This window comes from Sus scrofa, chromosome 18 (genome assembly GCF_054392235.1).
Source record: "Sus scrofa isolate SSC_HxYL_T2T_F1_AM1 chromosome 18, Sscrofa_HxYL_maternal_Yorkshire_Landrace_v2.0, whole genome shotgun sequence".
Classification (NCBI taxonomy): Eukaryota; Metazoa; Chordata; class Mammalia; order Artiodactyla; family Suidae; genus Sus; species Sus scrofa.
Genome location: NC_139400.1, coordinates 55954714 through 55980842, shown reverse-complemented (window position 1 = coordinate 55980842; position 26129 = coordinate 55954714). Strand labels below are relative to the sequence as shown.

Genomic DNA, 26129 nt, shown 5'->3' with positions numbered 1-26129 from the left:
AGAAACAATTTAAATGCTTAATTGGGTGAAAAAATATCAAGAACAGGTGGTGCTCTAGTCGGCCAGGAGTCTTCCAGTGAGAGTCTGGATGTTATTTCATGTTCAAAATGAAAAGTGTACAATTCTTTGAGTATAAAGATATATCACAGCATGCAAGGCATGGAGATTATATGCAGAAATCCAATCTGGGCTAGCGAGAACATCGACTTTCTGAGGAGTGGAGGCAGAGTCCAGCTGCACAGCTGCTATTTACACAGACTCCTATAGATTGGATCAGTGCTAGCGGTCAGGTTTCCATGTAGTCGCGAAACGGTGACCTGGAAGAAAATAGCCACAGAGCCACTTTTTAAACTGCCACACCATTAATTGTACCACATTCTCCCAAAGGCAGAACGTTCAGCAGTCCTACTTTTCCAGCCTTCATTTCACCTCCATCCTGCTTCCTGTCAGTGCCCTCCAGTAAAATCCCACAGGAACACACCTGTATTTGAGTAAGTGTTTTAATACTCACCCCAGAGCGGGAGGGTGCACTCCATGGGGGAAGCGTGGGTGTCTCATAAGAGGGTGTTAGGAAGGACTTAGTGTAGAACTTCGGTTGAGTAGTTTGGGGCGAGATGCAAGGACACAGGAGTTCATTCTGGATTGGGTGCTGTCTGAAATCACCGACAGCTCTACGCTGGCGTAGCCCTGTAGATCCTACCTGTAGAGAGGGTGGCGAAGCTAAAGCTGTAATCGGGAAAGAAGGAGCACTCACTCATATTAGCGGGCCTGTCTGGTATTTGTGGTTTGGCAAATGTTCATGCTTTGCCTGTATTTAGGTATGTTTACTGGATAGCTGTGTTTTTGTCTTATTCTATCCTGGTCACAGATTTCCTGTGAAATTGTTTATTTTCGACAGGAAAATGTCAAGGCTCAGCTATAGTACTAAAGCAGCTTCTTGGATGTCAGGGGCTGCTTTTCTCTTTTTCATAATGAATTTAGAGAAAAAAGGCAAAGGTTTAAGACGTGATTTCCAAAACTGAGTGTGTGCCCATGTCCACTGATCTCCTCTGTAATACATGCAGATGAATAGTGTGTATTTTGGGTGGGTTTACTAAGAGCATTGGAGCCATTGTGCTAGCCACTGTCACTTTCTCTCATAGACTGCCTGCCTTTTTGTTTCAACTACAGGCCCTACTCTGTGACGTTTGTGTTAAAGCAGCTGTGGAATTAGAACGAGCAAATTAGCACCCAAAGACTGGACTTAGCTCATTAACATGTTGTTTGAATCAACTGTGTTAACCAGCCTCAGACTGCACTATACTTAGGATTCTCAGATTTTTCTGATTTTTGAAACAGTTCAGAAGGCTTGAATGTTGGGAAGGTAAATAAATAATTCTAAAGTACTATTTAATGGTTTCATATTGCTGCGGTGGTGCCTAAGGCTTCTATTTTATTACTTTGGAGTACTTTTCAAGACACTTGCTAATAATGATTTTAGGAGTGTAAAAAGCACTAGGTATCAAGAATAAAGTCATTTTTTCTTATTCCCTGCCTCATCGACTGTCTTCCACAGTCCTGGAGTCACAGCTAAAAATTTGGATGAGAAAAATGTTGATTTTTGGTCTCTTTGTAGAATCAGTTGGATGTGGAGTTACCTATTATCACTGCCGACAAGAAGTCTTTTAAGAAATAATCAAGTAGTTTATGTTAAGTAGCAAAATTTGTTTTTTCGCCTTTTTAGGGCCACACCTGAAGCATATGGAAGTTCGCAGGCTAGGGGTTGAATCGGAGCTACAGTAGCAGGCCTACAGTACAGCCACAGCAACACCAAATCTGAGCTGCGTCTGAGACAGCTCATGGCAATGCTGGATCCTTAACCCACTGAGCAAGGCCAGGGATTGAACCCACATCCTCATGAATACTAATCGGATTTGTTACCCTTGAGCCACAAGGGGAAGTCATTAAGTAGCAAAATTTGGATTTATTCAATTTGGGACCCAGAAAAGGGGTTCTTGGACTCTGTAGAATGTTGTATTTGGTCTCATCCAGCAGAAAATGATTCAGTAGAAGGAATATGGCATCTAATCAAGATGTCTGGGTGTCCGTCCTGGTTCTGCCTGTAACTAGGAGACTGCATGATTTTTCTAGGTTTTAGTTTCCTTGTCTAAATGGCCATATGAATACTTGCTTTTCCTACCTCAGAGTTACCAGGCCAAGTGAGATCTTTTTTTTTTTTAATAAAAAAAGACACTGTTTTAAATTTCACATACTAGGAGTTCCCGTTGTGGCTCAGCGGAAACGAATCTGACTGGCATCCATAATCCCTGGCCTCGATCAGTGGGTTAAGGATCTGGCGTTGCCATGAGCTATGGTGTAGGTCATAGACGCAGCTTGGATCTGACATGGCTGTGGCTGTGGCATAGGCCGTGGCTACAGCTCTGATTCAAGCACTAGCCTGGGAACCTCCATATGCCATGGGGGGTGGCCCTGAAAAAAGCATAAATAAATAAATAAATTTCACATGTTTACAAAGACGTGTGTCCCTTAAAGAAAAGACAGCAATCTGCTAATGATTGTTTTGTCAAGGAAAGCAGGCTGACGGGCTTTGGAAATACTAAAGTGAGCTTGGCACAGTATGGGAGTAGATGCAGAGAGCCAAATTGCTCTGCATAACTGGGTATAAACAGACAGTTGGACTGTTTAGGGGGAGAGGTGGTATAGAGACAGAACTGGGAAGGACAAGGAAGAATTAGCAAGAAGGCACAAGGTCCAGAGACATACCGAAGGGAGGGTGATTGATGGAATTTTCTAGGACAGTGCTGTGGGATATGTACTCTAAATTTGTTTTCAGTGCATCAGTATGTTTCTACACTTAATGACTGTCAGTAAAAGTTTTTTAAAACACAAGAGGTTTATATAAGTGGAAAAGGTCTGCATTGGGGACAATCTAGGAGAAAAAAAAGTTTAAAAAGTACAAAACAGAACAAGAATCTGGTATAATTTGAAATAGAAATGAGCATAGAACGTAAGTTTCCCAGGAATGCAAAGAGGTCTTGGGCAGGCATTCCGGAGAGTACAGGAGCTTGAGCCAGCATCATGGACCTTGAGGGACAGGGTGACCCACGATGATAGGCGGATAAGGCGCATCAAGGACTTGGTGGACGCAACAGCGCAGCAACAGCATGAGTTCTTAGCCTGACCTTAGGGCAAATATCTAGATAATTCACACCAAAACATTAGAAAAATCGAAACCCCTATGCTTCTAACATGTAGCTCCTTTTTTAGGGCCCCACTGGCGGTGGCACAGGGAAGTTCCCAGGCTAGGGGTCAAATCGGAGCCGTAGCTGCCCGCCTACACCACAGCCACAGCAACTTGGGATCCGAGCTCCATCCACGACCAGCACGACAGACAGCTCATGGCAAAGGGCAACGTCGGATCCCCAACCTGCTGATTGAGCCCAGGGGATCAAGCCCGCATCCTTATGGATACTAGTTGGGTTTGTAGCCGCAGAACCACGCTGCTTTAGAAAAAATTTAGTTTTTAACTTTCTATCTTAAACCCTCAGTCCAGAAACGAATTTGTAGGACCTATAAGGAAAACAAGCATGTACCCTCTTTTTTGGTTTAAAAAAAGACAGTGAATTTGAAGTGATTACCTGATATTCATGACTATGAGGATAGATTCAAAACTTTCAGTTTCCAGTGTCTTCTGGTTGTCAGTGTCTCTAAACAGGACTGATGTTTTAAATATGACGCGACAGTTGCAGCTTAATTTGCCTATCCAACTTGGAGGATTTTGAGGTTCCCAAGGGTATTCTTTTTTTTTTGCTCTGTGGCATGTGGAGTGGAAGTTCCAGACCAGGGATCGAAGCTGCACCACAGCAGCGACAATGCCAGTTTCCCTGCTAGGTCACCAGGGAACTCCCTCCTAAGGCTATACGTAAGGCTTGATTGTCGTATAGTCTCTAGTGCTTGAGTGACAGAGAGGAAAAGATAGAGAACGTGAGACTTTTGTCTTTATTCCTTTGCACACTGCTGGAAGCAGGTAAAGCTCTCTCCATAAATCTCTCTCCTGGTTCCTCAAAGTGTTATCTGAGGACCCGCAGCATCATGTTGCCTGGGGGCTTGTTAGAAATGCAGCATCTCAAGACCCCATCTGATTCCACTGAACTGGAATCTGCATTGTAATAAGACCCCCAGCTGAGATTCAGATGCTCATTCAAGCTTGAGAAGCGCTCATCTAGGAAGCATTACACACATCCTTTTCTTAGGTGACAGTAGAGCCAGCCTATGAAAAACTGAAGGGACATCACTGCTGCTACTAGACATTTCGTTAGGGATGTGGTTGTGAGCTTAGTGTGAATTATGCAGTTAAGGACTTGGCTACACCTGGGACCCTATAACAGCTTACTGAAAGGCCCGGTTGGTTTCTCCATGTGCTCCTGGCTGAAAGAGGAGCAGGCTCTACCAGGAAACCAAGTGCAGCCAGTGATTCCATAACGCTGATATTCCCATTCCTCAGGATTTTAAAGCTGACAGATTTTGAGAAATAATCTAGCCGTTATGATCCTAGTGAAGGACTGAGAAAAACAGCATTAGCTTCTAGGTTCAAAAAAATGTGTCCTCTGTTTTCTTTGTATCACCTTAAGACTCAACTGGGAGAGTGGGACTCTCGCAAAATGAGCACTCAATAAATGTCATTAACAGTGATTTGCACCAGAGTAGTGATATTTTTAATGCAATTTATTCCAACAAACGGTCTGCTTCCCATGTTACCCTTTATATACACAGCAACCAGCAGCCTACACTGCTGAGTGTACAGAATATCAGGTTCCAGCTAAGTGTGATTAGATATTGATTTCTGAGCCCCACAAACATTTAGCAATGCAGAAACTCTTGAGCACTGGATCATTATAAACTGAGGGCTGATGTTGGCAGAATTCCAACGATCACAATTTGTGGAAAAATTCTGCAGTGGCTGTAAAGCCCAGGCTGTGGACTTGACCCATGTGTGTGGCCCTGATCTGTGTCCTGGTCCACTTACCCTGTCTTTGCCCCTGTCTTTGCAGACGTAATGCTTCTGGTTACCAAGGGGACTAGGCAAAGAGATATTTGGTGCAAACTCAATCTTGACTGCTGGAAAAAAAAACAACTCAGACTTATAGGTGATTAACTTCAAATGAAGAATAGCACAATATTATTCTTTTATGTTTGTATTTTATATGTAGGATTGCTTTTTTTTTATTTGCTATGGGAGTTGCTGTTAAAGAACTGTGAAAAATATTCCTTTACAGCTCAAATATGTGGTGTTGAGAATAAGAGCTAATCTGTTTACAAGTTGTGGAATAATAAAGATGGCTTTTGTCTTGTCAAATCAGAGCTTTAGCTGCCAGCATACACCACAGCCACAGCAGCACCAGGTCTGAGCCGCATCTGCAACCTACACCGCAGCTCACCACAAGGCAGGATCCTTAAACCATTATGCAAGACCAGGGATCAAACTGAGTCCTCATGGATACTAGTCAGGTTCATTACCACTGAGCCACAATTGGAACTCTTCCATTCTCATTCAGATTCTTTTCCCACACAGATGATCACAGAATATTGGGCAGAGTTCTCTGTGCTATACAGCAGGTCCCTAGGGGCCAATCATTGCATATACCTCAGTGAGCATATGCCAATGCCAAACCCCAGTCCACTCCACCCCACCCTGCCAGGTCTGTCCCTTTTGGTAACCATAAAAGTGTCAAAGTCTGTGAGTCTGTTTCTGTTCTGCAAACAAGCTCATTTGTATTCTTTTTAAGGATTCCACATGTAAGTGATATCAGATGATGTTTGTCTTTCACTAACTTCACTTAGTATGATGATTTCTAGGTCCGTCCATGTTGCTGCAATAGGCATTATTTCATTCTTTTTGATGGCTGAGAAACATTCCATTGTATTTATGTTGTACCACATCTTCTTTATTCACTCCTCTGTCAACGTTTAGGTTTCTTCCATGTCTTGGCTATTGTGAGTCGTGCCGCAATGAACACTGGGGGTACACATATCTTTTTGAATTATGGTTTTCTCCAGATAGATGCCCAGGAGAGGAATTGCTGGATCACATGGTAGTTTTATTTTTAGTTTTTTGAGGAACCTCCATACTGTTTTCCATAGTGGTTGCACTAATTTTCATTCTCCCCAACAGCGTAAGAGGGTTCCTTCCCTTTTCTCCGTACCCTCACCAGCATTTATTATTTGTAGACTTTTTGATGATGGCCATTCTCGCTGGTGTAAGGTGATATCTCATAGTAGTTTTGATTGGCATCCAAATCTTACTGTTTCTTTAAGGCCCAATTCAAATACTATTTTGTGTGTGTGTGTGTGTGTGTGTGTGTGTGTGTGTGTGTCTTTTTGCCATTCTAGGGCCACTCCCATGGCACATGGAGGTTCCCAGCCTAGGGTTCTAATCGGAACTGTAGCCACCAGCCTATGCCAGAGCCATGGCAATGTGGGATCCGAGCTGCGTCTGCAACCTACACCACAGCTCACGGCAATGCCGGATCCTTAACCCGCTGAGCAAGGCCAGGGACCGAACCGCAACCTCATGGTTCCTAGTTGGATTCGTTAAGCACTGCGCCACGACGGGAACTCCTCAGATTCTGTTTTCTGTGTGAGGCTGCAAAGTCCCACAATTGGCATAGTTTCTTCTTTTGAATTAGTGTTATTTTATTTTGGCTTGTGTTTTCTACCTATCATATGCTTTATTATCCCTTTTCCTTCTGCTTAGACTCATGATATATCTCTGGCGTATATGTATACACAGTGGAAACTCAATAACTGTTTATTAAGTGAAGACATGCGTGATTGTTGGGAAAGCCATCCTGCTTTGTCATTGCCTTCCCTCGGACACCAAGTTGGCTTTTGTGTCGATGGAGGTGAAAGTACCTGTGTATGGCCTCAGTCTACACGCCTCAGTTACAGTTGCCTTATAGCCATCTCCCCTCAGTCTCCAAGAGAGCCAAGGTGCCATTGCTTTTTTTTTGGGGGGGGGGGAGCTTGTATCTGAAGTGTATGGAAGTTCCCGGGCCAGGGATTGAATGTGAGCTGCAGCTGTGACCTACACCACAGCTGTGACCTACACTGCAGCTGGGGCAACACCAGATCCTTACTTAACTCACTGTGCCAGGCTGAGGATTGAACCTGCACCTTTGCAGCCACCCAAGCCACTACAATCAGATCCTTAACCCAGTGGGAGCTCTTTCCTTTTCGCTTAAATCTGTCTCTGGTTGCTCCCTCTCCCCTTCTTTCCTCTTATTACTCTTCAGTTAAATTTTTTCTTTCTTATTTAAGTGACTCTTCTTTACAAAGATCTAAATACTTAGTTTCCAGGCATGGATGGTCATCGGAGGGAAAATGGATGTTCTGCAGGGTGCTGTGGGGTGAAACCCTTTTGAAAGTACCAAGACCGATAAGGCTGTCGGCTTATCTTCCTGCTGGCAAAGGACGAGCTATTTACGGAGCTAAAATGATAAATATTCCAAGAGCAAGCTCTGAAGTCACCATGCCCCACAGTATTCTTTGCAGTCTCTCTGGTTTCGATAACTGATAAAGCCACTAGATGTAAATCTTAGCCAGTAAAAGAGCCAGTGGATAATTGTTTTGGGTTTGAGGGCCTCTGCTGAAATGATTTTCAAGTTGCTAATGATCTTAGAACCAACTTCAAAGAGATGGATTAATGCGGTCCTTTTTCACATTTGTATGTAACATTTTTTCCCACATCCAGCTATTTATTCATTTAAATTTTTTGTTCTGAAACACAAAAGTTATCTCATTTTTTGTTTGGAATTCGCATTTTAAGAGGTTACTAGAAAAGTCCTCTGATTCACCTGTAATTGAAGAGTTCTCCTTTGAAGTTCAAATCTTTCTTAGCTCTAATTTGAAAGGGAGTTATGTTTCTGTGATGGACTCATGACATTTCTTATTGGGGATATAAAAGGTCAGATTTTAATGCCTTCTTGTGATATATGCATCTGGCTCAAGATCAGGCAGTTTTGAATGATGGAATTTAATTGTAATTTAGTGAAGGGGTAAGAGATAAGAAATTATGGCTTTGCTGCAATGCCTGAACTATACACCATTTCCTTAGCCCTCTGCATGGGGGTTTGTGGGTTGGAAGCTGCAACTTAAAGGAGCCTTTCGGGGATGCCATGATGATGCTCTGAGTTAAGAGCAAAAGCTGGTCCTGGCTCAAGTTCTAGTGATTGTCTGACATCCTGCCTTTGAAACATAAAGACAAAGGTATAAGTCCTTGTCTTCTGAACATTCTGGAACTCCCAGATGGATATTTCCCTGTTAACCTCCCGTTTTATCCAGCTGCCTCAGACTTCTTACGTTGTCACTTCCTTTTCTCCTAGTAAAAATTCTTGAGTTTACAAAGATACCTACCCCCTTCCTTCCTTTGTTGTGTAGAACAAAGGACTGCTTAAGATCAAATCAACTGAATCAGTATTCTCTCTTCTCAATCTAAGAAAATTACTTCTCTTTCTGTTTTAAATGAATCAAAGAATTGATCTAACTAGCAGGTATGAGTTAGTCATACATTTATTAGGAACAGCGATAATGTGTTAGAAAAAGTACTGGGGCTGGATAAGCTCTCAATTCTTATTAGAACTTAGACTCGGGAGTTCTCTTGTGGCGCAGCAGGTTAAGAAGCTGGCATCACTGCAGCAGCTGCTGCTGAGGTGTGGGTTCAGTCCCTGGCCCAGGAACTTCCACATGCTGCAGGTGGGGCAAAAAAAAAAAAAAGAAAATAGTTGAGATGATAAATTTATAAAAAAAAAAAGAACTTAGACTCTCTGAACTTTAGTAACCTAGTCTGTAGATTACCTGTTAGCTTCAGTTTTCTTATCTGGTAAATTGCCTTAAGGTTTAAATAAAATGAGAGTCTCTTTGGAATAGTTCTATTACTTTTGTGTTCTGAGGCATGCTAAATCCACTGCTCATAGTACCTATAATGCCCTCTTGTAGTAAATTCTTTTCTTTCGTTGTTTTAATTTGTGCCCGTGGGCTTATTCTTAGCTGGGTTTATTATCATAATGCATGAGTCATATGTGCTCTGATTTGTGGGTGGATCTGCAGAAAGATTTTGTTTGCCATGGCCGGGTGTCTCAAGGATTTCACTTGTCTGGGAAGTAGCGATCCCACAGTAATTTCTCAGTTGGAGATTCCAGCATCATGTGCACAGTATTCCTTAGGACTCCATACATGGCACAAACTAGAGCTTGTGGGCCCACCAGACCTGACGCTTCTTTGCTTCTTAGCCAGCCCCTTTGGAAAGTTCTCCCATTCCCCTTACACAAAGGAGGGAGGGTTTATATAGGATTCTGAGCTCTAGCATCGCACTTCACATGCATCCAAACCCTCATCTCTGATTTTCAATGGGATTTTATGACTCTGGTCCCTTGCTGTTAGGGCCTGCAACCAAGTCTGCTGTCTTTTAGGGTTTTGCTGCACTGCTTATGTTGTTTGAGTTCCTTCATAGTTTTTTTTGGAAACCAGAAAATGCCTCTGTCTGTCTTTTGAGTTTGACTTTAAAAAATTATTGTTATTTATCCACCATCACTGTTTTGTAAAGAGAAAGAGGATCCAATTCAACATTGCTGAAACTAAAAATCAAAGATGTGTTTTTTACACGTATTTTCGCTGGGTTAACCATTTTATTTTATTTCGTAAAGACACCACTGTTCCCTGGCAGAGTCCCTCGCTGCTTCTCGGATGCTGATGTGCACCGAATCTTCTTGGGGGTCTTGTTGAAATGCAGATTCTGATTCCTGTAGGTCTGAGGTCAGGATGAGATCCTGCTTTTCTACCAAGGTTCCTGCTGATGCTGAATCTCCTTCCCACACTCTGAGTAGTGAGAGTTGAGAGAGACCTGTAATAACTTCTTCCATATTGCTAATTTATCAGTTGCTGGAATTCATCAATTCATCTGGTGTGGTTGCCTAATAAAATCTCCACTCATCTCTCTGCTCTTGCACACGAAAGTTTGCATTGAAAGCAGTTTGAAAGATGTAAAGAGCTATAAAATATTTTTCCTTTTGGGAAAAATCCATAAATTCAAAAAGGAATTAAATATAATTGACCTTTAATGTCCTCGAAAATACCCAGAAGCCCTCATCTGCTTTTCTGAAATCTCCTTTCTACCTACTCATTTCCCTTTATTAAACCTATTTTTCCTCAAGCTGAAATTCTAGGCAAATTAATAAAAGAATTAACTTTCTAATTCAAGTTGTTTTTTTTTAATTGCTTATATTGTTAATATTAATATTGATTTCTTTTTTGTTGTAATTGTATTATTTTGTATGCTTTAGCCTGGGAACTTATTCGTTATAGTTAATAGTGATCCTAGAAAATGGAATATTTGAATTCTAAGCAGTTGATGTATCAGGCAGATCTTCAGAATATGAGATTATTTGTATAATCAAAGATTCGCATGAAGTTATAAGATTCTTCTGCCCTTATGTCGGATGGGAAACATTTTCCAAACTTTCTCCACGTACTCCAAAATGTAAAACAGCACATACATGGTTGATTAGCATCCTGGAAGGTCTGACTTTTGCTGCTTACATCTTAATTTTATGGACTAGAACTGGGGTGACCTTTAGGATTACTCAAGGGTATAGAGTCAGCTGTGACACAGGTTGGCTTCTCCTAGGTGAACTTGTAGAATGCTGGGCATGGCCTTATAGTTGTAGGGTGTGGCAGGAGGGTAACATGGTGGGAGGTGACAGGGAAGAGAGGCAGGGCTCTGGGCCGGGTGCCTGACTCTGGGGGCCCTGCCATCGTGTTCCCTGAGGTACCTGGACAAAGCATTCCTTCTCAGGTCTCTGTTACCTCATCAAGGACAGGAAGGGTTGAGCTAGGACATTTCTGTTTGTTCCATCTGAAGTCCTACCACACGCATCCCTTCACGTATGCCCCTGGGTCCTCTGCAAGCCAGTGAGCCCCATGACAGGAAGAGGACAAGTGCATGTCTGTGACGAGCCTGATCAGAAGGAATAGCGACTGAAGAAATTTGTGGAGAAAAGCTGACCTGTGTTCTACTTCAGACAGGGAGAATAAGTTTGAGGCTTCTGTGACCTGAATTGACTTTTTTATTTGGAAGGAGGGTGTGGTGGGTTGACTGTGGCCCACGGGAAAGGTATATCCACCTGGAAATTGTGAATCCAGACCTGCCCTTATTGGCTATGACCAAATTACGGTTTGCAGGTATAACTAAGGTGAGGCTCTCGAGATGAGATCGTGTCGGATTAGGCCCTAGATCCACTGACATCTGTGCTTAGAAGAAAAGAAAAGGGCAGGAGACAGAGGAGAGGGTCACATGAAGACTCGGCAGAGATTGGAGAAGATAGCAGCTCTAAGCCAAGGACACCAAGACGTGCCAGCAGTGATCAGAGCCTAGAAGAGAGGCACAGAGCGGATTTTCCCTCAGGGCCTCTGGAAGGGACCAACCCTGCTTACCTCCTGTTTTAGACTTCTGGCCTCCAACACTGAGAGAATAAATTTCTGTTGCTTTAAGCTACCTACCTAGTCTGTGGTAATGTGTCATAGCAGCCACAAAAACCTAATCCTGACGGTAGAGCAGCACCAGTATTTACCGAATAGTCCAGATAAATTTTACATTCATTATTTATATATATATTTATTCCTCATGATCCTTTTATAAAGTGATCATTATTGATATTCTGGAAGTTGGGAAACTCAGGCCCAGAGAGATTATAGCTAGTTAAGTAGTAAAAGTGGAATTCAAACCCAGAGCCCGTTTTTCTCTAAGGGCTGCGTCCTGTCAGTAGCGTGGTGGTCAGGGAGGCTGCTTGGTGGTGTTTTCCTCACTGGCCGGAGGCACCAGTACTTGGTTTTCTCTCACAGCCGACGGCATCTACTGTTTTAAGGCTCTGGCGACAGGGCCGCTTGAAAATCCCACTGAGTAGAACGTAGAGCTTGCTGCCTTGAAGTAAATCATTTTACCTGAAAGTAAATCATTTTACCTGAAGGCTGTACTCTCCCAAGCTCTAGAGGTGTGGGCCATGGGGAAGGCATTCCCCCCTTTGAGAGCACAGTGCAGTGCCCGGTACCCAGGCACAGCCTCGCCACTCGCCTTGGCACTGTTCCGGGGAGTTAGTACTGGGAGACGAAAGTGGAAAATGCGAAAGTGAAATTCAGTTCTTGAAGGTACAGGGCATCATTTTAAAAAATAAATACTGGGGAAACACTTAAAACCCTGACTAGCTGGAAGGACAACCATTAGAAGCGTGTCAAAACCAAATCTGCTCTTACGGGGTATTCAGTTCTGGAGCAAGCAGCCCAGAGAGAGGCCTGACGCCCCTTTTAGATGCCCTTTCTTGCTGGAGGGGCCCTGTGGGAGGGAGCAGGTTTCCAGGGGCCTCTTCAGCCTGGGAAAGTTTCCAGAGAGCAAGGCTTTCTAAAATGCTGGCCGCCCCTCTGGTTTCATGGAAACATCTAGGCAGGGGAGGGGAGGTGTCAAAACACGTGCAGATTATTTTAACCACGACCCTGCCTTATTGGGAGGGGAGGGAGAGGTCAACTCTCCAGGCTTCATGTTGGCATTCACTTAGCGTAGAAACTTCTGTTAAATTTTGTGAAAGATGGAAAAGGAAACGGTGCTTTTGATTGTAAAGCTTTCTCATTGTGCCCAGGATGGTGGTGGTGGTGGTGTTCTCTTTCTTTTTTGATAAAGATTTTCAGAAGCTTTAACTCCTATTATATAGTAAAATGCTTCCTTTTAATACCAAAAATTTTTTTTTTTGTGAAAGATGAAGCTGGTTCTTCGGAGCCTTGCTTTGTGTTTGAGGGTACAGGGTTCACTGCTGGGGTTATCTACACTAGATCAGGACTTGGCTGTGGCTTGGGGACTTTTTACTTGAATGTTCTTGGAAATAATGGAACCTCCGTAATAATAAGAATAAAAAGGAATATTTATAAGTAACTTCAGAGTTTAATAATTGCACTTGTTTCTGTTATCTAATTTTCACAATGACCCTATGGTACTACTTATCTCAGTATAACAGATCTGAACATCAAAACCTTGGAAACAGAAGATAGTCTGACCAATTTGCTTACACTGGAAATATGAAATGAGATTATACATGTAAAGCCCTAAGAATGTAGCCTGGCATATATCATAAGTACCCATTAAATGAAGCCAGCTGTCATTACTCTCATCCTGCTTATTATTGTTATTGTTTGTTAATTACTACCTGATAAGAGTTGGCACTGCAACCCAGATTGCTGACCCCACACTGCCAACATTTTCTGAAACCAGAGGATGCCATTTCCTATGTGACTGTGTTTCCTTAGGGTTTTTTCCTCTCCCCCCTACCTCCCTCCCTCCCTTCCCTCCCTCTCTCCCTCCCTTTTTTTTCTTTCTTTTCTGGAAAGCCAGCTAACAAGTGGAACCAGTGGATTATGAGAGCAATCTGGATGTGACATGTCATTTCCTGGACCACCAGGTTGACTGGGGTGATCTGGCTGGCAGTACTTGTGTGCAGGTCAGAAAGGATTGTCCTTTCAGAGAGAGGGCTGAGGTCAAGTGGAGTCAACAGTGGAAGTCTTTTGGTATGGCAGTAAGTCTACCAAATGAAGCATTTGACGAATTTTCAGATGAAAGATTTTCCTGGGTTGGAGTTCCTGTTGTGGCTCAGTGATTAACGAATCCAACTAGGAACCATGGGGTGGCAGGTTTGATCCCTGGCCTCGCTCAGCGGGTTGAGGATCCGGCATTGCCGTGAGCTGTGGTGTAGGTTGCAGATGTGGCTTGGATCCCACGTTGCTGTGGCTCTGGTGTAGGTGGGCGGCTGCTGCTCCGATTAGACCCCTAGCCTGGGAACCTCCATATACTGTGGGTGCGGCCCTGAAAAAGACAAAAAAAAAAAAAAAAGATTTTCCTGGGTGTTCAGAGGGCACACAGGTACCTACTGAGGGGTTTTGAATTAGATCACCTATCCAAGTCAGATGGAAGGAAGGAATATTCAGTTGACATAGCTGATCGACAAAGCATATAGACTGAAATCTCACGGTTAATAGCCTACCAATGGTGTAGGACCAACTAACTGACTAAATTTCTGATCTTAATTAAATTAGCTGGTATATTTTTGAGGGGCTATGAGTGGAAAATTGAACTCTACAAATTGGTTCTATGTTGTAGAGATCTAATTTCATGGGCAGAAGCCTTACAGTGTGTCGGAGGCAGCCTGTAGTGGTGGAGAGATCTGCAGCTGAAATCAGAGACAACTTGGCTAATGCCATTGGTTTTCTGAGTCTGTACTTCCCAAATAGAATTAGAGCACGATATTAAAGGTTCTCCAATGTTTTTGATTCCAAATCCCAATTCCATTCAACAAGCACTTTATTAAATTCTTCTGCAACACTTGAACCGTAGCTGTGTGATAAAAGAGTGAGGGTCACTGTGCCCCTGAGGTTGGTGATGACTCAGAGCCTCCTGATTTGGGGAATCAATAATGGTTTCTGCAGTGTACTACAATGAAATTCATTTGCCTCTTTATAACCACAAAATAAACAACTGGTTCTATCATATGGGCTCACTAGCTTTTTTTCCCACTGGAAAAATATGTAATTGAGTTCATACCATGTGCAACGTGTTATAGTCGTTTGGTTCCAGCAGTTGGAGGTGAGCCATGGATAAGCCCTGTAGGGGCCAGTGGGCTTCAGGAAGACTAAGGTTTGGTTCAGCCTCCCATCCGCATCACCCACTCAGCAAGTGTATGCTGGGTCACCAAAGACACCTTGCAAATGTACAGCTGATTCAGCTTTTCAGAAGCAAGGAGGAGAGGAAGAATGAGGTTGAGCATCAGGAGACCAAGGTGGCTTGTCCACAAGTGTATGACCTTGAAGAGGTCATTTATACTCTTCACCGCTCAGATTACCTCGTTGTAAATAAATTTTGCCGAGAAGGTCTATGGAATTCTTTCAGCTCTAAACATTTTACAGTTGTAAATCCATCGCCATGACCAGGGAAAAAAGCTCAGAACACATGTTCCAGGGACAGTGGGTCACTAGCGTTGCCCTCATACGGGAAAAACAGCGTAAGTGTTTGTGCTTGGAGCTTCTTAGAGAAAACCCAAGGCCCAGAGTCATAAGTGTAGGAGGCAACTCTCACATCTCCTAACTTGGTAGTCTGTGCCTTTCAACTCTGAGATGTGTTACCCCAGGTTACCAGAAACAGAAATGCTCTTAAGAAATGAGAGATTTTCATCTCTGTTAGGTTACTGGTCGGCAATATACACCTGTGTGTTTCAGTAATAGCTGTCTCCTAGTAACAGCCAAGGTTTCATTCAGATCTACTGTGGAAAATAATGTTAATTCCTAGTTTTCTACACAACCAAGTGGAAAGAAAAATTGCCCATTGTTTATACCAATATGCATAGGAAAAGTCACATTTTCTTCGACAGGATATTTTAAGGTACAATGGTGGAAATGGTGGTAGGGACAGTGGAAGGGGTGGCGTTTTTTCAAAGGAACGGGAAGGATGCAGTTCTTTATGTTTTTGATACTTTTCACAGATGTGGCCTATTGGTTTCGACATCAGATGTTAATATGTCAGTTTGATTTATACAGTGGCTAATTCTAAGGATGGAGAAATCCGGGCGGAAATTTTGGAATCTCAATCACGATCTTCATCTGCTTCTTTGTGTGGTATGGCTATAATTTGTGGACTCTACATGTAAATTAGACATTTTCTTCTTTAACAAGGAAACTGGAAACATTAATGTATGTGTGTGTTGGTAAACACACACATTTGCTTCAAGGAGAAATGATAAGAGTTTTGACTTTATCTCTTATAAATGGGGGCAATTTTTGTCCTTAGCTGTTCGACTCAGCTCCTGACAACTTTTGTTGAGACTAGAGGTCTGTCTCAGTGTTTGAAAGAATAATCAAATCTAGTTGACAAAATTTAGACCTGGCTTTGATGTTTTGCATTCTTTGCCTTGTGTTTGGGAGTGAGAGGAGCTGCTGGCGCCGAAAGGAAAAGAGCAGCCATTGTGCAATGACGGGACAGTACGCAGCAGAGCCTGAGCCTGGAGCTCCCCTCCTACTGTGACCAGCAAATCAAGAAATGGCTTGGGTGTGACATGACCTAGGCAGCCAAGGCTCCACAAAGAGCTGCTGCTGGGTAGAAAGGGTTGAGAGCAGATCTTGTAACTTCTGGGCCTCTGGGGCAAATTTTCCCAAGCTTTCCCTTCTGTTTTTTTATTTTTTATTTTTATTTTTGTCTTTCTCTCTTTTTAGGGCCACACCTGCAGCATATGGAGGTTCCCAGGCTAGGGGTCTAATCGGAGCTACAGCTGCCAGCCTATGCCAGGGCCACAGCACCGTGGGATCCGAGCCGCCTCTGCGACCTACACCTCAGCTCACGGTAACGCCAGGTTCTTAACCCACTGAACAAGGACAGGGATCCTCTTGGATGCAGGTCAGGTTCGTTAGCCGCTGAGGCACGACAGGAACCCTGATTTCCCTTCTATTTTTATAAATTACCTGAAATTCACCATAATGAAGAAGATCACTTAAGATTTGGGTTTTTCTGATTTTCTTTTTCAGGGTCCTCAGTTGAACAAAAAAAAGTCTATGTTTGTCCAGTGCTGTTTAACATTTGTGGCTCGCTTTTCAAACTGTCACTCTGGGAATTTCCTGTCGTGGCACAGCAGAAACTAATCTGGCTAGTACCCATGAGGATGTGGGCTCAATCCTTGCCTTGCTGAGTGGGTTAAGGATCCGGCATTGCGGTGAGCCGTGGTGTAGGTTGAAGACTCGGCTCAGATCCCATGTTGCTGTGGCTGTGATGTAGGCCAGCAGCTGTAGCTCAGATTTGACTCCTAGCCTTGAAACTTCCATATGGCTCAGGTGTGGCCCTAAGAAGCAAAAAAAACCAAAAAATACCCTGTCACTCTGTAGGTCGCTTTCGAAGATCAGAAGACAGTCTGGTTGGGAGGAAAGAGGCCTCAAGGCTGATGTAGAAGAGTTGGTATTGAGCCTTTCCTTATCGGGTGGCTTGAAAATTCACTGAGTCTTAATGACCCCTCTACTTCATTTGTGAGACGAGGATAAAATAATAGTCTACTTTGAGGATATTGTGAGTTGGGAATGTGCCACGCAAACAACAGATGCTAGAAGCATCACATCATGGTTTCCGTTTATGTTGAAAATCTGTTTTTCATTCGTTCTCCCAGTGGAGCTAGAGAGTGGCGGGGGATGAGCTGAGAAATCCAGGTGCAAGCCTTTCTGGAGGTGGCGGTAATAGGGAAGATTCCTTTCTGGTTTTGCCTTTGATTTGAATTCATGTACCATGTTTATTCTTGCTGCCCTAGTCCAGGGCCTTTTCCCCGTGATAGCTGAGAGCACTTAATGGCCTATTAGCTGGTTGGAGAATTCAGTTTGTAGAAGGTCTTATTCTCCAGTGTGGTGGGTGGGTGTCCAGTAGCACACTCACAGTTAGATCAGAATGGGACCAATTCAGGATATGTAGCCACTAGGAGTGTTCCCTCTCTAGTTTTGTAAGTTTAAGAAATACAGCTCACCCTCCATGTTTTCTTATTATCCACAAGTTACATGCATTGAGCATCAGGTAGTAGTTAGGTTCTTAAGCTTTAATTCAAGATGCCTACTTTCAAATTTTTTCTCCTTTATTTTAAGCTGAATGACCTCTCTCTCTCTATATATATATATGTGTATTTTTGTCTTTTGTCTTTTTAGGGCTACACCCTCAGCACATGGAGGTTCCCAGGCTAGGGGTCGAATCGGAGCTGTCGCCACCAGCCTACACCAGAGCCACAGCAATGCCAGATCCGAGCCGCGTCTGAGACCTACACCACAGCTCATGGCAATGCTGGATCCTCAACCCACTGAGCAAGGCCAGGGATCAAACCCGCAATCTCATGATTCCTAGTCAGATTTGTTTCTGCTGCGCCATGACGGGAACTCCCCACCTATAATTAATATTACCTCTCTGAGCTTGAGTTTCCTCATCTGCAAAATGAAGATAATAACAGTATATATTGAATAGGATGAAAGTGAAATAATGTGTGTAAAGTGCCCAGCATGTCACTTTGTATCTGGAAGATCTCATCATTATTATAACTACTTAATCTAGATGAAATTAGAAACTAAGGTTTGAGCTGTGGTCTTTGATAGATGATGTGAGTTCATTCACTAGGTCAAGGGTTGGCCCAATTCCTGGTTTTGTAAATAAAGTTTTATTGCTATGCAACTATGCCCACTCATTTCTGTGTGGTCTCTGTTGGCATTATAGTATCAGACTTGAGCAGTTGTAACAGAGACTGTGTGGCCTTCTAGCCTAAACCATTGACTATTTGGCCCTTTACAGAAAAAGTTTGCCGTTATCTGCCCTAGACTATTGACTCATTGGAGTTCTAATTCCCATTCTGTGGTTGAGTTGCCGGATCTTTGATGTTAGCTTTGTTTCTCCACTTTTAAGAGGAACAGTCCAAGAACTCTGGTTGGACATTTGGCACATGTGAGCTCCTGAGGTGAAATGATACATTGTTGCTATCATTGCTAATTGAGCAGGCAGGTCAACTGTCTCCTATACAGTAGTGCCTGTGGGAATGTGACCCTGGGTGGCTGAACATGTGATAACTTTCATGTGGATCAAAGTGGGCTTCATTACGAATTTCCTGCCTATTACGGCTTTAACCCACAATCGCATCTTTACCTAATACATGTACTTTGTAATTATTTTTAAAAGGAGAAAAATTATAGAAAGGGTGAATTGAGTACAGCAGCCATATCAGATTAAAGCTTGTTTTTATGCTGATATTCACAAGATCTGTAGTAAAGACTCTAAGAATTGGAGACCTAGATATCTCCTATACTTGACATTTAAAGACTACAGCTGAACATAAAAATGTAAGAATGCAGATTATCCTAAAATGACATTTTTATGATAAAAGTAATCTATTAAAAAGTACATGAATGGCTATAGCCATTTGTCCTTGTTAAGACTATAATGACGTGTTAAAATGCTAGAGAAAGGATTATGCCATGTTTGATGTTTTTATAAGTTGGTGCTGTATAAAAATGTCAAATAAGAATAATCTTATACTTGACATTTTTCACTTGGTTTTCACTCTCAAAATAGCTCTGTGAGTTCTGGTTACGTTTTTGCTCACACGTTTGATTGTCTCTTCCCTAAATAATTTTCTATGCCCATCCACGTTACAACTGTATTTCCTCCTTATTGAACTTTTTCTTTTTCTTAAAGGAGTTTTTGGTATTCTTATATATTCCCTTAAAATCCTTTCCAGTTTCTTCTTAATATAAAAGAATGAATGCCTCAATTTTTTTTAAGGTAGAATTCTAAAGCAGTATCCCCAGTGAACCCTGCTTGCCTTGCTCACACAGTCTTCTCTTTTTACATAATCAGATAAAAAGGTGCACCAGTTCTTGCATTTTGGGAAATAAACTTGTTTCTCACCTCCTTTTTTCAATGTTGTCTTTTTAGATTCTTTTTGTCTGCTTCTACAATTAATTTTATCTAAAAAGATCATTCCTGGCCCTATGCTGATGTGTCCTGCTTCGGTAGACAGACACTTCTGCTTGTGCACTTACATGTGTTCTGGACGTGTGGTGGGTGCTCAGTTCCATCCTGTTTGTGATGGGCACTAGTTTCATAGAAAGAGCCTCTGCAGGGAAAAGGAGAAATTGGGAAAAAGTCATAAGTTGCTACTGTGAACAGTGTAATAAATGATGATATCTAGTTTTGGAATGGGCTTGCATTTTTGCTCTGTGTATACATGCATGCATATGTATGGGTGTATCTATGTGTATATATATGACAGCACATGCACATGTGTTTAAATAGTTTGGGGTCTTTTATAGTCTCTGGATCCCTCATAACGTACACACAGACCCTCTGTATGCTCACAAAGAAATGTTAACATGTTTTTAAAATGAGTTTATACATCTAAGAGTTTGCTTCTTGGTTTTTGGAAGTCATTGAAGGTCTTTGGACCTCAGTTCCACCAACTTCTTTCCTTATACTCCCCGCAGATTTTCTCTTTATCAATCCCATTCATTCTTTCTGCCTAAATAAGTGCTCTACCTGCTGCCTAAGCAAATCCCTCCACCCGTGTTCTTGAGTCCACTTCCTTGATATCCCACCTGAACTTTATCCTATTAGGAATAACTTTTGTCTCCTGCATCTTTGGTTTTGCCCCTTCACTGGCTTTAAACCTTTCTGGTTCTTTTCAGTCTGACGATTGATCCATCTGTTCTCAAGCCAACAAGTCCCTCCCCTTCTTTTCGTTAAATGATCTATGTCTGTTATTTCCACACCATCACCCATCTACTCACTCTTCATGTCCTTACGGGCTGGCTTCTGCTTCCCACCAGTTCCTGGAGCTAGTTTTCTGAAGGTCACAGGGAGCTTTTGACTTCCAGACACAGTCATCTGTTCTTGATCCTCATTCTTCCTGGGTTTTATTCCCTACCTGAGACCTTTTTCCTTGCAGCTCTCCTTCGCAGCCTATGTGCTGAGCTCAGGTTCTCGAACCTCAGTGGTCTTCCCCTTTGCCATCACCTCTTCGTCATGCTGTGCCCTGCTGTTCCTGACAGTTCTGTCCTTTGTCCTATTCTTCTTCACCTCTGCAACCTTATCTCCTCTCATCTCCAGAGGTATTTACTTATTTGCCTTCAGGATTCAAATTTGCCAGGCTAACACTGCTCTCCTTTTCTTAGTGGGATATATTGATCAGCTCTTGTACAACCCTAATGTGTACAGATAAAAGTCCATCAGCTAAATGCTTTATTTGGGAAATGCTATTTCCATGACCTTACATAAATCACATGCTGTTTTTTCTTTTTTTAATTTGCTGAGATTTTTTTCCCCCTTGCTGTTTTATAAACAGGATGTTTTGAGAATTCTCCTCTCAGCAGGTTTCAGACACAAACTTGCAATACTATTCTTGCAAAATAATAAACAGCTTTGGGCTATAAAACCTTTCAAATTGTTTTTTCACAGAGAAGGGATTTGCATGCTGACTCATTCCTACTATATTTATAACCTATCGCTAAACCACTGCAAAAACAGGATTTCTAATAAAGCTATGGAAATTACATGCATTGCAGTGGGGCTGAATACATTTACATTTGTAGTATTTTAACATTTCCAAATTTATTGCAGATTACCTTGTTTGTGCATGTCTGTGCCTTAATGGTTTTTTATAGCAGAAAATAGTTGTTTATGATTGTATTCCCAGTAGAAATTTATTATGAATCTACCATATGGAGTGTTATATAAAACTAAACTTGCAATACCTGTAGTTTTATTATTGCAAAGCAAGATCTACTGTACATTATTGAAAATTAGTGATAATAGAAATGTCAAAGAAGGGAAGGTGGTTTATGAGGGGAGTCTTCATTTTGTGCTTAAATTGTCACAAAGATTTTAGATGGTGTTTTAAGATGAAAGAGCTGTCCTTTGACAGGATGTCAGATAATAAAACTGTGTAATACCTCTTCCTTCTTCTGCTCCCAGGTGCCCTCATGCTGATATACACTAAAACAGGAGAAGGGCAAAGGGACAGCATGCATAGTCACCTCATGCATAAGTCTGTCTTCCTCGAGGAATCAGTGGCACCCTTTTCTAGCCACAAGCCATTAGAACTTGCCATGAGCAGTGGTCGCGGGACAGCTATTGCCCGAGCACGTGCAATCTTCCTGTTTTCTTTTATTATTGTTTATTTGTTAATTATTTTATTTTTTATTAAAGTATAGTTGATTTACAGTATTGTGCCAATTTCTCCTGCACAACAAAATGACTCAGTTATACATATACATATACATTCTTTTTTTTTGATGTTATTTTCCATCATGGTCTATTCCAGGAGATTGTGCTGTACAGTAGGACCTCATTGCTTATCCATTCTAAATATAATAATTTGCATTTACTAACCCCAAACTCCCAGTCCATCCTGCTCCTTCCCCACTCCCCCTTGGCAACTGCAAGTCTGTTCTCTATGTCTGTGAGCTTATCATTTTTTTTCTTTCTCACCTACCATTTATTGGGCATCCTATTTGAAGAAAATATCTACTCATGCAGCTCAGGGAAAGTGCAAGAGTGAAGCCAAGGAAGTTTCATATTTATGTTAGGCAACATTTTTCATGGACGTCTCCCAGGGACTTCATTTTTGGCAAGTATTTAAATTTTAAACCCTTGCATGATGGGTGTAGTAAAAAAATGTATCTATAGGTATTTTTTTTTTAAGTGTGTGAAGTTAAAAAGAGTCCATAACTATTTTATAATGAGAGACTCTAATAAATAAAATCAATAAAATTAAAAAGTAAAAATACTATGTATGACACTTTACTATCCTTTGCGAGTGATTACATTAGGCAGGCTTTTAATTATTTTCACTTACCTCTGTATCCCCAAGGAAGAATTGTCAGCACAGGCACAACTACCTTGAAGAATCAGGAGGGAGCTGGAGGAGAGGTTTTCTAACACCTATGATTCTGCAGAGTGTACTGTTGTGTTCTGTGGTCAAGAAGGGCAGAACTGAGTCTAAGAAGTCATACATTTGAATCATGGCCCTGAGTATCTGTCCATGCAAAACGTTTACCATACAGCTGAGTTAATGTTCTAAATATGAAAAATTTGCAACAAGCTTTGCAAATAGAAACATTTTATAAACATCTTAAAGGTCAATTAGTGATTTGTCCCCAAACTAGATTTTATTTATTTATTTGTGGTTTTTTAGGGCCACACCTGTGGCACATGGAAGCTCCCGAGCTATGGTTTGAATTGGAGCTACAGCTGCTGGCTTACACCACAGCCACAGCAATGCTAGTTCCAAGCCCTGTCTTCTACCTACACCACAGCTCACCAACCCACTGAGGAAGGCCGGGGATCGAACCTACATCCCCATGGGTACTAGTCAGATTCGTTTCTGCTGTGCCACAACGAGAACTCCCCAAGCTAGATTTTAGATACAGTCTTATTCCAGTGGAGAGACATTAGTGATAAGACTGAGCTCTGAGAATGTTTGTATTTATAACTCCAATCTGATGAATTTTTCTTATCTAAAATTCCAGCAAAATTTTAGCACCTTTGCTCCAAACAGCAAATGGTTCATTTAAAAATTCAGAGTATATGTGTGAGACACATTTTATATTCCGTGTGAACTACCATTGAATTTTTGAAAAACTCTTAATGTTTTCAAAATTCATGAGCATGCAGAGGTGGTTTTGACGGCTCGAAATGTCTTTGAAGTATGACATTCTGTACTTAATGATTGTCTTTGTTATCTATTTGACTCTCTGCTTTAGAACAGGAAACTACGACTTTCACCTCCTGCAAGGTTGACAATTTAGTTGACAGTTTTTAGCTAGGGGGCAATTGAGACTTGCCAGTAACTGAAAATTGTTTTGACAAACCTTGTTAAAATAATTTTTATAGCAATAGGTAAGACAGCATACTGAAAACTCAGCATAAATTAAGAGCTTAAAGAAGTGACTAGCTAGGAGTTCACCTTGGCTAGAAATGTATTTCTTCAACCAGCTGTTTTGATATTTTATAGATAGTATCGTTTTAATTCTTAATCTAGCGGCAAAGCTGTTATTAAAATGTTGGATAATTGCTTTTCATTAGGACACCAGGTTAATAAAAGCAGAATTCTCCTCAGTGCAGTAGTCTTGCAAAATGGTTCCATTTTTCTCCTTGTAGTCTTCACTCTAATATGCTAAAGAGAAAGCACAAACTCAAAAGAGAGTACACAAGAAGGTATGCCAAAGGAAGAGCGTGTGGGAAACTGAATGGATTGACTTTGTCTCAGTCTTAGCCATGGAACCATTTGGAGCAGACCATAGGTATTCTTTAGATAAGTGAATTTTTTTAAAAAAAGGAGTAAAATTGCTTTCCGAGTTACCTGCAGGGTTCTCTTGTGGTGCAGCAGGTTAATTAAGGATCCAGTGTTGTCACTGCTGTAGCATGGGTTGGATCCCTGGCCTAAGAACTTCCACATGTCAAGAGCACGGCCAAAAAAAAAAAAAAAAACCCAAAAGACAACCCACACAGAAAACCAAAAAAACTGTTTTCCAGTAAGATTTACACACTACTACTATCTCTTGCCAGTCTTTCTAGTTCTTAGCACCATTTATTTCTCAGGCTCTATAGTATCTTATTACATTTCATTTTATTCATTACTACAAAAATCTAACAGCTCAAAGAGAACAGCAGCAATTCCCAAACCAGGCATGTAGGCACCCAAGAAGAAATTAAGGCATAAATGAGCAGACAGCCGTGACAATGAAGTGACAGCAAGGAGGGGGCATAATATAGCAAACCAAATGGTTTACTCACAGATTGTACATCAAGACTGAAAGAAAAGGTTTATGCATGGAAATCACTGGTGGACCCTAATATGTATGTATGTATGTATATATATATATATATATAGTTGATATAGAAGAAATGCAAAACTTTCCTCTTGCTTTTGGATTTAATATCCTCTTAAAACTGTCTCTGGTGTCCTAGGGACTGAACTTGGGTCAGGGTAGGAAAATTGCAGGGCAGATGCATGTGTAATGAGAAGCATGCTATAAATTATACTTTTAACTTTCTCATGTATTTCTTCAAATGACCACCTTTTGGTCAAACAGATGCTTTGCAGATGCCTTTGGTTAAAAACATGAAATTCTTGTTTTGAGCTTTTTCTGCTGAGAGTGACAGAGTGCTCAGTTGACTAAGTCAGTTATCATCATTTCAAATGCTTGTCTACAGCCTTTCCTGGAATAAGAGTCTTTTGCAATAACAGCAAATACATTGATTCTTTGGAAAAATATGAACAATAATTGCAACATATGCCATCAATTTTTAGCAGTAGGTCTCAGTGGTAGGAAGAGAGAATGTATAAAAGAATCACCTGTGTGCATGCGTGGGTTCATGTGTGTTTCACTCCCAACCTATACACTTCTTTTCCAAGAGAAAACCACATAATATCTAGATAGGTACCCAGTATCTCTGATGGGTGGGGTTTTGTGTGTGTGTGTGTGTGTGTTTGTGTGTGTGTGTACTTTGAAAAAACCTTGCATGTGATGCTGATACTTAATCTCCTATGTTAAGGATGATCAATTTTTGTGCTTAAATTTACAAACTTACTGTGTTCAATATTTATGTTTGATAATCAAGTGGCTATTTCCTTCCTTGTGCTCTCTGTAATTTAGGTCAGCTGCCGAATTATCCAAACAGGCAGGCTTAGTCATTAAGAGTTAACTTAGTTAACTAACTAGCCTTCTCCATGGTTTCATAAAAAACAAAAAACAAATCACTTACTCTTTTTTTCTTTTTTGGCTGCCCTGTGGCATATGGAGTTCCCGGGCCGGGGATCAGATCTGAGTTGTCGTCGCCACCTAGACCACTGCTGCTGCAACACTGGACCCTTAACCCACTGATGTGGGCTGAGGATTAAACCCGTGTCCCAGTGCTGCCAAGATGCTGCTGATCCCCTTGTGTCACAGTGGGAATTCCAGAACATTGATTCTTAACATATTTTATGGTATTTATGCATATGTAAATACACAAAATAGAAAAACCTTTAAGAAATACAATTAAATTATTATTGTTATTATTGCTCTTTTTGTCTTTTTAGGGCTGCTGCACCCATGGCCTATGGAAGTTCCCAGGCTAGGGGTTGAATCGGAGCTGCATCTACTGGCCTACGCCACAGCTACAGCAGCAGGGGATTTGAGCCATGTCTTCGACCTACACCACAGCTCACGGCAACACTGGATCCTTAACCCACTGAGCGAGGCCAGGGATCGAACCCTCAAGCTCATGGTTCCGAGTCAGATTTGTTTTCCGCTGCACCACGACGGGAACTTCCCAAGTTATTATTAATAGGTTCAGTTGGGTACTTTATTCCCAATCCCTCCCTCCCTTCCTTCCTTTCCTTTCTTTCTTTCCTTCCCTTCCTTCCTTCTTTTTATGGCTGTACCTGTGGCATGTGGAAATTACTGGGCCAGGGATTGAATCAAAATTGCGGCTGTGACCTATGGCAGCTGCAGCAACGCCAAATCCTTTAACCTACTGCGCAGGGCCAGGGATGGAAAAC

General features: G+C 41.7%; 1 long non-coding RNA gene across 2 annotated transcripts in view; it reads left to right on the top strand.

Moving 5' to 3' along the window:
- Positions 1-275: 275 nt before the first annotated feature.
- Positions 276-26129, top strand: part of LOC102165006 (uncharacterized) — a 307376-nt gene continuing 281522 nt past the window's right edge. The window contains exons 1-2 of one of the 2 annotated variants that reach the window (XR_014834123.1): positions 276-491; positions 1171-1363. This is a non-coding gene — a long non-coding RNA (uncharacterized LOC102165006). The remainder of the gene's footprint in view (positions 492-1170; positions 1364-26129) is intronic. The other variant, XR_014834126.1, reaches the window with a different exon arrangement.